The sequence below is a fragment of the Hibiscus syriacus genome, unplaced genomic scaffold, assembly GCF_006381635.1.
Source record: "Hibiscus syriacus cultivar Baekdansim isolate YM2019G1 unplaced genomic scaffold, ASM638163v2 tig00110260_pilon, whole genome shotgun sequence".
In the NCBI taxonomy this organism is placed as follows: domain Eukaryota; kingdom Viridiplantae; phylum Streptophyta; class Magnoliopsida; order Malvales; family Malvaceae; genus Hibiscus; species Hibiscus syriacus.
The window spans coordinates 2203-12354 of NW_024062651.1; the positions used below are offsets into that span (position 1 = coordinate 2203).

The window sequence follows — 10152 nt, forward strand, 5'->3', positions numbered from 1 at the left end:
TGGTGTAATAATCTATCTTTTTTTTCTCTTACAACTTATTCTAAACCATAACTACCAAAACACATTCGATTAATAGAGAGAAAGAGTAGAAATTATTTCTTTACAAAATTTTGATGAAGTGATTGTGTATTTTTGTTTGTAAGGGTTCTTGCACACCTATAATATATTAATTGTGAGTTAGAAATAGTAAAAAGGATCGAGTGGTTGAAAGTAAAGATCGAAGCTTTTTGAGAATTGAAAACAAATTCTGTTGGATACACAACACACAATTTCATACTGCCACTTTGATATGTAATTTACGTATCTGCAAAATCGGTAGTGTTCGACTTGTATGTGTTTTAAGAGTTATGTAATTTGAATTTGTTTGTGACTTTTCAATATAAATGTATCTTTGATTATTGGTTTATGCATCATACACAAATACTTTAAGATAGTTATAGATAGAGAGAATAAAAGTGTTATTATTGTAATTTAATGGAATACAAAGAGAGGCAAACTTTTGTGTGAGGTAGATAGTGTTGGTCCTAGAATTCGAATTTTCTTTCGATAGTTATATTTTTTTTTCTTCTGAAATTTTGTTTATGTTCACCTCATATAAAATTTTGTATCGTTAATATATGTGTGTCCACCCTAAAAATTTTCAGATCCCACCGAACATAAGCAAACAAGTAAGACAAAGGAGCATGGATCTTGTAGGAGTAGGCTTAGGAAACATAAGCAGATGGCTCGAGCCGTCGGCGAAGCAAGGCAGAAAGAGGCACAGCCTTCTGCAAAGCAAGGCCAAAGGCCTCGTCCATGTTTAATTCCCCAGTTTCTGGAGGAACCATCCAGTCGAAAGAGTGGACCAACGTGCCTAAAATGTACTCAACTAGCACGATCCCCATCCTGGCTCCCGCACAGATTCTTCGCCCAGCACCAAATGGAATCAGCTCAAAATCGTTCCCTCGTGGTTCAATTTTGGCGTTTTTACCACTCAAGAACCTTTCAGGGTTGAAATCCATCGGGTTTTCCCATACATCGGGGTCTCGACCAATGGCCCAAATGTTGACACTGAGTCGTGTGTCCTTGGGATGTAATAGCCATTTACCTCACAAGCTTGTATTGAAACTCGAGGCAAGTTCAAGGGAGTAGATGGATGTTTTCGAAATGTTTCTTTGCAAATGGCTCGTAAATAGGTAAGTTTTGGTATGTCAGATTCTTCAAGCATTCGGTTTCTACCCACCACTTCGTCCATCTCTTCGTGAGCTTTCTTCAATACTTCAGGGTTCTTCATCATTTCAGCTAATGCCCATTCGATTATGCTTGATGATGTGTCTGTCCCAGCTGTGAATAGATTCTACCAATGCCAAAAAGGAAATAAAATTAATATGCATAGTGCCAAAATTAGTCAAAAAATTTATTATTTGAATGGTCATTTAGTTCCTATTCTTATTTTTTAAACATTTTTTCATAATGTTTCAATTTTTAGTCAAAATGAAGGAAACTATTAATTTATTAACGCATGTTGTTGAAATGAAATTTTCATGAATGTTTAATTTTCACCTTGAATGACATGATAAATACTATATATTTTGAGTGACGTAATACATATCGTATCATTCATGATGTAACACATGTCATATCAACAAATATGAAAATTTAATGCATGAGAAAATATCATGTCAACGACATACATTTAATAGGAATAAATCATTTTGACCAAACATGAACATTAAGAACTAAAGAAATAATAAATAAATATATATATATAGACCAAACATTAAGACCAAACTCATTAAGAACTAGTTTTGGCATCGTGTCAAATTAATCCTAATAAATATAAACAAAAATTCCGCAGGACGAGACTTACCAAAAGAAGAGCTTTGACATTGACCAAACTAAGTTCTTCCCCATCAGGGTTGCCCGTGTTATCCATAAGTATATCAAGAAAATCAGGTTTTCCCTTACGGTTATGAGCTGTTTCCGCATGCTCTTCCATCATCTTTGTCAGCAAAGCGTCCCATCTTTTATGTAATTTCATCATCTTACCTTCAATCCCCTGCAGATCCATCCATGCAATGGAAGGTATAAAGTCACCAATATTGAAGATTCCAGCAGATGTCATCAGCTCCACCACCATGTCCTTGAACTCATTCGACTCCGACCCTTTCGTCTCAAAAACTCGACGACCTAGTATCACTTGCCCTATCATGTTGGCCATTGCATACGTTAACATCTCAGGAACCACGACCGCCTCCCTCTTTTGGCTAGACTCATACATGACTCGAACCATATGGCCTAACTCAAGAGCCCGAATTTGTGACCAATCCTCAAGGGCTTTACCACCAAGCATGTGGAGATTACTTAGTTTACGAAGCATTTCCACCTGGGACCATAGTCCGCGAACACCTGTCTTGGGAGTTATAAGCTAAGTGGGTGGCACCAGCATTAGGTGGTCGATTTGAGAAGTTCAAGTCAAGGGTCTTAAGGAAAGCTCGAGCAGCGTCCGGGGTTGATGCGACCACCATGTTGCACGTGCCCATTTTGAGGTACATTACAGGTCCATATTTTTTGGCTAATTGAGCGAGTGTGACATGCGGCATGGAACCTAAGAGCGGAAGCGCGCCAACAACCGGCCACCCTTTCGGACCCGGAGGAAGTTTTCGTTTCCTTTTTCTGACAAGTGAACGGACGAAATAACGTGTGATAAAGAAGAGAAAAATCGCCGCTAGAAAATCCTGAAGGAATAACGAATCAAGGGGTGGCATGGTGCACTGAAAATACCAAAAGATGGGGAGAAACGTAATAGGGTTGTCACAAGGTATGATATTTATGCACAAAAAATAATAGTAAATTGAACGAGAAACAAGTTAAAGTACGTGAATTCAGCTTCGCCTACCGGTTGAGCTGATGTCAATTTTCCACGGAGGACAACTTCTTCCATCAATATACTAGGATATTTCCACGCCCCTTCTTTTAACTATGAATTAAATAGGCTTGGAGTAGTATTTCAATGCTATTATTAATTCTTTTCTTCTCATATTAATGTTGTTAGGTTCATTATACCCTTTAATCCGTTTTTGGGTCGTTTCAATTCTATTTTAATTGTTGAATTTATTATATCTATGGTATTATGAGGTTTTCTTTTTATTAACTTTAATCTTTTTTTTATTTTTTTATTAATACATGGTGATTATAAGATAATATATGTTTAGAAATTTTTTAGTCGATTCGGAATGAGCACACACACCCTACAAACATGGTTACTCAAACCTAAAATCTTGAAAGAGAACACCTCTCATCTTTATCACTGAGATCCCTCAATGAATTTTTTTTCAATTTTAATTTTTAATATAATGACACAATTACTCTCCAATCTTTATTTATTTTTATTAAACTAAGATGATTATAAGGTAATGTATGTTATAAAAACTCTAAATCATTTGATAATGAGCGCTCAAATACTTTGTTTGCAAAGATTGATACTCGAACTTAAGACCTCTAGGGACAACAATCATCCCCTAAGATAACTTCATTCATATTTTTTTTTAAAAAATATGATTTAATGTCATCTAATATTTCACTTCTAACAAGTCTTTTATCTCTATACTAACGTTCATTTTAATGTCATTTTATGACAACTTTTAATGTCATCTAATATTTCACTTCTAACAAGTCTTTTATCTCTATACTAACGTTCATTTTAATGTCATTTTAAGATGACAACTTGATGGGCATAAGACCACATCAAAATCCATAAAAAAAGAAATAACATTAAAATTATGATTTAAACAAATTTTTTTATTTTGTTTTAAAAAAGCCCTTAAGAAACATAGATCTTTAAACTTCTATTAGTTTATATATATTTAAAATCGTTTTCTAAAATGTATTGAAAAACGTTTTTCAACCCACAACTAAGCCAACACTGAATCATAAAAAAGAAGGGAAAAGAAAAACAATATATTTATAGTTTATATAAATTGTGAATATCAATGAGAAATGGAATTGTGTAAAAATAAAATAATCATTTTCTTTTCCTTAAGAGGCTAAATAAATATTATTCCTTAATTCCAAAATCTGTTACAACAGTTTTGCAGTAGAGAGATTCACCTTTGAATGTGAAACACAATTTCCCGATCTCAAGCTAAACCCAGTTTCAGTGTCTGCTTCGATTCTAACTCATTCCACCTTCTTGCTCGATATGTCGTCGCTACCTTCTTGCATTTCAACCGCTGTCTTTGATTCGTCAAACTCCAACAACTGCACACGAAACATTAGATCGTATTAAGCAAAATCATAATCCGATAGTTTGTCATTCCCACTCTTCCGTTTTCTTGAAATTACTCTTAGGGGAGTTTGGATGAGGGAATGTAGATTTTTTGAGATATATTACGGAAATATCATTATCTCTTTCTTTAGGTATTGTTAGATTACTTGCGTTTTAGACTAAAATACCCTTAATTTTTTTCTTCAAAATATCCTTATTCTGTCATTAAATAATAAAAATTTTACGACGGTTAAATTACAAATTTATCCTAAAACTAATTTAAATTTACAAAAAAATCTATAATTAAAATTTATATGAAGTTCAAGGGTTAAAATAAAATTTTACCATTTTATTAAACATTTTTTATTTTTAATTTTGTAAAAAAAATTATATAAATTTTATGAATTTAATTTTTTTTTAAAGAAAATATATAAATATTTTTCAACTTGTTAAAAAAATATATATAATAAGGACAATTTGGTCAAATATACATTCTAATAATCTTTTATTTCTTTAACCAAACGGTAATCTTACATTCTTGCTAAACCAACCAAACACAAAATACAACATTCCCAGTAATCTTATTCACTGGTAATCTTACATTCCCACTGATAATCTTATATTCCGTGAACCAAACGCACCCTTAACCTATACACATGTCCAATACGTGCTTAGAAACGATTACGAGTATGATCCTCAAAATATATGAATAACAGTTTTTACTAATATCCATCTAACATGTCCATTTTTTTCTTTCCTTTTGATGAGAAAAATGACAATTTGAAAAGTAATCAAATTAAAAAGTCCAAGCCTCTAACATAATGCCAAAGATAATCAAACAAGGGTCGAGAGCATACCGGTTTAACTTCTCCATTCCAAATAGAGTGAACAGCCAAGAATCCGATAACAGACGGTACAATATACAGAAGCGCAGGCTGAAAGCAAAATGAGCATAGAAAATTGTCATGAAAGAGGATGAGTGCATAGGGTTTGGGGTTTAGATAAGACAGATGGTCATAAATAGTTTACCTGTGCAGCTTGAAACCAGTTCATGACAACGATTGTAAGGACCAAGCCTACTGAGTACCCCAAAAATGTGCTCTTAAAATATTGGCTTTCTTTCCCCCTAGATACATCAAATCTTAATGCTAGTGCTACAAAAATACCTACAGGGAGAAATAAACCATATATCAAACAAAAAAAAATATTGTTCACAGTTCACACAAGTATATTCTGTTTCTCATAGACAAGTAACTTGTCAAAAGAATAACGACCAAATAAAATAAAATGGAAACTAAAAGTACAAATTTTGCGAACCAAATAAATGTGACTTTATCTCCATGATAGTGCATATTAATTACTTAATAACAGATCCCTAAAGAAAAAAGTTCATATTTCATTAGAGAGCAATGGCATTAGGGAAACACCAGCAGCTGAGTATTTCTGCCCAGGGATATTTGTTGCCTATCTTGGCAACAACCGATGATGATGTCATTGGTTATAACAGAAGAGAGATCTTTGAATAAACATCTCCATAATCAAACAACACAAGGCATTATGCTACAGCAGTAAATAAGATCATAGTATAGCAACAAAGTGCATTAGTACCAAATAAAAGTATGCAAGTAGAGGAGTTCATGGGCCAAGCCAGATCACAGCCTCCCTAACCCAGGTCATTTGCCCTGGCCAGGTCAAAATTACCCATTTTACTATTCAAAACATAATTAAATATTAAAAATATACCATTTTTATATATTTTAAATTGAATTAAATAAAAAAATATTAGTTTTATCATTCAAATTTAATTCAGGCTAGGTCAAATTTAAAAACACCTTGCCCGTTCCACTCTTGCGCAGGTCTACACGCAAGGCCTTAGATATCAAAAACCATAAAGTAAAACAGTTGTCAATTATGAGGTAAGATACAAGATAAAATACAATTAGGAAGGGGAAAAAGTTATTGTACTTTCTTTTGTAGCAACATACAAAATCATAGTATACTTCTCTTTTAGTTAGAATCACTACAAAATAAAAGAAGAAGAAACCCTAAACAACAGTTCAGATCAAACAAGAAGCATTAATTATACCTACCAAATAAAATGAATTTCAAACATACCAGGAATTACAATATCACCGAGTCCAAGCATGGAAAATGGTCGGGCAGAGTCAGCTGTAGGGAACAACAGCTGCAGGAAAGAATCAAAGCAATAAGATTATTACCAAGGGTAACAAATTTAATAATACATGAAAATGTAAAGTACATATGTCGAAATAATAGCCAGGCTAAGTATTCCAAATGAAGGGGGATAAAGAAGACGAAGAACTGACCTTTATAGGAGCATCAAAGACTTGGCAACGCTAACCATAACAGGCGTGAAAAAGACCCAGAAAATATCGTACACAAAAAGCCCACCCTGCAATGTGTAAAGATGGAGAAAATATCAGAGGAAAGAAAACATAGTTGAAAATGAGAAGGCAAAATTAAGTGGTCAAGCAGCTGACTAAAAAAAGTAATTTTTTAATCAGACGAAGAAAAAAACATAACTTTGAAATTTGGCAAAATAATAACCTTAAAAAACAGAGAAAAAATGTAACATAGAAGCCACGGCCCACAAGGACCTATTCAAGTCTCATCAAAGCAGATTGCAAAGAATGGAAACAGGGTCTTCAGATCAAAATATAACAATAAGCAACTATGGAGAAGTTGTTTGATTCATATCATGACTGATCAGCCTAACAATAAACAACTATGGTAAAGTTGTTTGATTCATATCATGATAGCTAGACACATGCAAAACATTGCTACATCGCATTAGACGTTAACTTGCCTCAATAACAGGGAATAACACACACAAAAACCACTAATCCACTTCTTACCAATAGAATGGCACCAGTCTTAAAAGATCCAAGAGAAAGCATTTCAATTCCCTACAAAAAAATGGAAACCTTCAAACCACCAAGCAAACAAATAAAGGCCTTCATAAAATTATTTTTTTCATAAAATTGGAAGTCTCGTTAAAAACCCCCTTCATACTTCTCGGATTACTGTAGAGTATTCCGATAAGTAGCGGAAGAAGGAAAAGAGTACCTCAGATTTTATTCCAAGAGAAATCAATTACAAAAGTTCTAGTACATGTACGCCTCATAGGAAGACACCAACCACGAAAGATTACCACACTCCATCTAAATAAATCCCAAAAACAACCAAACTTCTATAAGGCCAACCCTTCTACCCAATTTCTTGCTTTGCTAGTTCATCTGCTTTAACATTTTCACTCCTCCGAACATGGCGGAGAACTATAGCCCATTCCCTAACAACAGTTTCAATATCTCTAACCAGATCCAAGAAAGGGCCAGGGCTTAATAGAGGGTCTTTCACCCAATACAAGGCAGTCTTACAGTCATGCTCTACAATCAGACTATTCTTCTTACTAATTTCCAGATCAAAAAACATTGAAATGCCTTGTTTTATGGCTAATAGCTCTGCCTGCACTGGAGGGCCTTGCCCTACTGCTATTGAGAATGAAGCTAAACAGTTTCCATCCTGATCACCAATAACGCCAATAATACCTCCTCCACACCAAGAGTTTTTCATGTTAAAAGATAAAGGAAAATAATACTTTAACTATCACTGAGCAGGTTAATTAAACCCTAACCAAAAGTTTGAAACACATACAAAATTCCATATTACAAGCTAGAATACTGACTAGAATATATCCGGTATTATTGATTAGTCTAGGTCTCATTGCAAATCAAATAAAAAGTAGTAGATACCAAGCACCAAAAAGGATTTTAGCTATACCTGAATGCAGAAAGCAAGACCCAGAATGTTATTTGCCAGCCAATGCTTCTGCGAAGCATACCATGCACAGAAAAATGTTCCCGGGATTGCAGCTATGATCTGAGATCTTGTGAACTCAATCTCAAAAGCTGTTTAAGAAAGGTGTAAGGAAAAATATCATTCTGCATAATGCAAGCAAGTAATGTTAACTAGATCAAATAAGAATTATACGGAATCAAAGATGGACACAACTAGACACACATGTACTCAACTTTAAACAGGAAAATATTATATTACTCCAGAAGAAAATTAAGACCTAAAACTCAAATCATCAACAGGATTCTGCATTCAAACTGTTCAAGAGGGCAGGCCTGGCAACTTTATATGGCCCAAGAACCAGAAAGCTCATAAATTGCCAAAGGAATGTGTCATACTAAACGGTATCACGAGTATTAAAGAATTTACTCCATTTTTGGATTTATGAAACTCTAAGAGCAAATCCTGGAAAGAAAGTTGAGCAGAATCTTCTACAAAACTACCAATTTAAAAAACAGAACTTTAATACACCTAGCAGGCTAGTATCCTTCTACAGAAAGGGGGAAAAGTTCCTCCAAATCCAATCTCCATATAACTTCCATATAACTTCTTTCCCCACACGAGAACCAATCCAAAGTAATTTTCAGAAGAAGAAAATGGTAAACAACAAAAGAAACTGAATGAGGAAGAAACACACAAGACTACATGTAAATTGAGAATCCTCCATAAAGCCAAAAAAATGTCATAAAAACAAAAGGATGAAGCAACAGTTATAACACAGTTAAATTTGGGAAGAAAAAAGATAATCCCGTTCAAAAACTAATCAAATCCTCTTATAGATAAAACTCAAACTATACTTCAAGAATAGCAGAAGGAGGACATACAGCGGAAGAATGGAAAATGCCAAATGATAAGGTCTTCATTCCAATGCTTTGGCAAGAAGCGTTTTATGGCAGGCAGTATTGTTGCCCTGAGAATGATGGCAGAAAGAATAAATGAGGTAATGGCATCAGGTGAACTGGTTGTGTAACAGTATATCAATATTAGAAAACTCATGGAAAGTGCATACGAAAGTGCGATGATTCCAAGAACAAAGAAGTAGGCTGTCAATACTGCATTAACCAAGTCTTTTGATAAGAACTTGAACAGTAAGAAAAGAGATAACAGCATTGCACTTCCAACGAATGGAAAACGCATAGCATGTTCATTAGACATCGTCTCCTGGATAATAGACATTACGTTGTTAGAAAATTCTGACCAACATCCTTAAAGAAAAAACAAGAAAGCACCAAAATCAATTTACTCACTGCTGGCGGAGTTGGCTTGACAGACCTATAGCAACCCACATACACTGCTAGGCATGCAGTCAAAACAACATTCAAGTTGGGTTCTACCTTCACAACAAGCGGTGCCATTGTCAACCCTGCATTTAGCAAATAATGAAGCTTTTTGAATTTTGAAGCATGGAAATATAATATGCATGTGTCTCCATAGAGATCTCATATCTGACAGCCACTTATGTCACATTCATTCCCTAAAAGAATCAACCACGAGACATATCTTTTCCTTTAACGGTAAACAACTAAATTATATCTGCTTCTACTCAACTAAATTCAACAAGTGAATAACAAAATCGAAAAAAATAGTTCAAAATGTAATATAATAAACTAAAAATTGATCAAGAGTGAATAAAAAAAAGCAAACCTAATAAAGCCAAATTGGCGAGCCTTTCGGTGTTCTTCATCGTGGTCGTTTAGCTCTAATACAGCAGCGACGAAAAGTCGAAGCTCTTTTTTTAGCTAAAGAAAAAATGAAATAGATCGAAACATTTTAACTGAGTAATATAGCAAAAGAAAAATTAATGAATTTAAACATCCAAGCAGAATTAGGGATTAAAACCTCTGATCTTAATTCTACTATCGTTGTGACTCTAACAGTCGATGAGCTTTACAGATCGGAGACGCGGCAAAGGAAAGGAAAGAGGGATTTTTTTTTCTATTTTCGCAGATTGAAAGAAATCTTTAATAGATATTTTTCTTTTACAAGGAAGCAAAATCTGGAGTCAATTTTTTGAATGCTGTAACTGCCAA

At 34.1% G+C, this 10152-nt stretch overlaps 2 pseudogenes; both read right to left on the reverse strand.

The window, feature by feature from the left end:
- Nucleotides 1-704: 704 nt before the first annotated feature.
- LOC120115235 lies at nt 705-2747 on the reverse strand (annotated as a pseudogene).
- A 1317-nt stretch (nt 2748-4064) lies between these two features.
- LOC120115259 lies at nt 4065-9883 on the reverse strand (annotated as a pseudogene).
- Between the last annotated feature and the right edge of the window lie 269 nt (nt 9884-10152).